Source organism: Adiantum capillus-veneris, chromosome 21 (genome assembly GCF_014529385.1).
Source record: "Adiantum capillus-veneris isolate H3 chromosome 21, ASM1452938v2, whole genome shotgun sequence".
In the NCBI taxonomy this organism is placed as follows: domain Eukaryota; kingdom Viridiplantae; phylum Streptophyta; class Polypodiopsida; order Polypodiales; family Pteridaceae; genus Adiantum; species Adiantum capillus-veneris.
In genome coordinates this window covers 112,314,638-112,317,095 of record NC_140951.1, presented here as the reverse complement: position 1 = coordinate 112,317,095, position 2,458 = coordinate 112,314,638, and the positions used below count along the sequence as shown (strand labels likewise).

General features: G+C 44.9%; 1 pseudogene; it reads right to left on the bottom strand.

The window, feature by feature from the left end:
- Positions 1-530: 530 nt before the first annotated feature.
- LOC147431553 (uncharacterized) lies at positions 531-1,396 on the bottom strand (annotated as a pseudogene).
- Positions 1,397-2,458: the final 1,062 nt, after the last annotated feature.

Here is a 2,458-nt window from a genome sequence, read left to right as displayed (position 1 = left end):
CAAAATAGCTAGTTAGAGGAAGGGGGAGAAGGAGAAAATCCGCTTGGAAAATTCATGAAAATAGTTAAATTGAAAAAAAGTATGCAAACCTACTAGAAAAAATTCACACCGCGTCAAAGCAGTCCGTGTCGGCACAAACTATTTCTAATAGGTTTATTTTTTAGTTTTTAAGTGAGCAGTGGATCTTGAAAATTCAAAATAGCTAGTTAGAGGAAGGGGGAGAAGGAGAAAATCCACTTGGAAAATTCATGAAAATAGTTAAATTGAAAAAAAGTATGTTATTTGAGGAAAAAATCTATTTGAATATACCATAGAGGTTTTGCAAGACATCCTAGGGTTTTGCAATTGCAAGAGAGTTCTCTCTCTCTCTCTCTCTCTCTCCCTCTCTCTCTCTCTCTCTCAACCATGGAAGCAATTTTTTTCCAGTTTTTGGTTGAGAGAGAGAGAGAGAGAGAGAGAGAGAGAGAGAGAGAGAGAGAGAGAGAGAGAGAGAGAGAGAGAGAGAGAGAGATGGACTCAAACCCAGCCCACTATCGTGAGCGGCGGCGAAGGAGACAGTTTGGGATGCAGTGAGTGGGACGCAAGGGTTCTATGATTGGAACGAGGTGAACCAGGCAAACACTAATGACCATCACTGCGAGATCATTCCGAATGGCGAGCTGTGCAGCGGTGGGCAGGAGAAGTATAAGGGCCTTGACCCACCAACTTGTCCTCCCACGTCTCCTTAACATACCTCTAGAAGGCCACTGCCCCACACAGCGGCTTCTTCGAGTTTTGCCAGCTAAGAGTTCGAAATTTAGGCTAGGCTGCAATGATCAGACTTGGAGGACCCCCACTTCATCAACGTCACTGACCCCACGCTTCTCAGCGGCTCCTACCAATTCCCCGGCACCACGCCTGTCGGAAAATCTGGCCGCCACCTCATCTACGTCATTTGGTAGCGCTCCGACAACCCCGAGGCCTTCTACTGCTTCTCCGACATTAACTTCGTCGATGTAGATGCAGATGATGCCGCTGTCTACCTCTCTGTCCACTTCACCACCTAGCAGTTAGCAAGCAGCTGGGGGTGATGAGTGCGTGCCAGGTGCCAAGACATTCATGTAATATGCAGTAGACCGCCACTAATTGCTATCCTAGAGCCAGCGCACAGCTCTCACGCACGCACAGACTGCTCTTCTCTTGTTAGAATAAGAATCAAAAATAATTTGTTCCATGCACGTCGCCTCTCTGTTTTGATCTCTGTTATGGCAGGTTGTCTGGTTTGGTGGGAATAGCATGGGGACCTAGCTTGTGCTTCCGCTCGATTAGGACATTGCGCAAAGAGTTTCTTGCTGTCCAATATCTCTGCCACACTGCGAGGTTGGTTTACTAAGTAGTAAGGGGCCAGGGCGGTCATGATTGTTTGCGACTATGCGAGTTGATAATATAAAAATACCTAATTATTTATGCATTCTGAACCTGCTGGAACCTGTCCGCGCCGGCACGGACTGGTTCCGACAGGTTTCAATGATTTTTCTTTTGCTTTTCCTAATATCAAGGCGGCCATGCTGCGCGACTTCATTATATAAAAAAAATGCTCTTTAGAGAATGCCCATGAGCTTAGTAAGGCATGTTGAAACCTGCTGGAACCTGTCCGCGCCGGCGCGAACTGGTTCTAACAGGTTTCAATGAAATTTTTTTGCTTGCTCTAATACCAAGGCGACCATGCTGCGTGACTTCATTATATTAAAAAAATTCTGTTTAGAGAATGCCCATGAGCTTAGTAAGGCATGTTGAAACTTGCTGGAACCTATCCGCGCCGGCGCGGACTGGTTCAGACAAGTTTCAACATGCCTTAAATTTTTGTTTGGTTTACAAAGGCGGCAATGGTCTGTGTAAGAAAGAAAGTTTTTTCGAGCATTGGATAACTTTTTTTGGACGTTTTTTGTTTTGTTTTACTAGGACGGCTATGGTCTGCGACTCTGAGTGAGTTGACTATATAAAAAAAAATGATTTGTATAGCATGCTCATGAGCTTCGTAAAATATGTTGAACTTGCTAGAACCTGTCCGCGTGGCTAGGTCCCTGTTTTGGAGAGCATGCTCCTTATCGCTGGCATGGTAGAATTGCAATGCATGCAATATATCTCGCTCCTCAACCATCATCCTACTTCTATGCACATCATGGAAAAAACAAGTATTGCATCTGACTTGCTAGTCAATATGAGTCCTCTCCCAGTTGATGGTCATCCTTGTTCTCAAGGCCCTTATGTTCTATCTCATCAAACACCTCCAAATTCTTGCCTTGGAGTAGATGGCACACACCGTGTGGTATGATTGCAAGGAAGATGCGACATGGTGTGGAAGCCTGGTTAGCTCTTACAATCTTGGTGTTGAGCTAATCTAGAGTCACTCAATGAAACCACAAGACATGCAATGATATCCATACCAATTTCTTTACACTTTTGCCACCATTGCAAA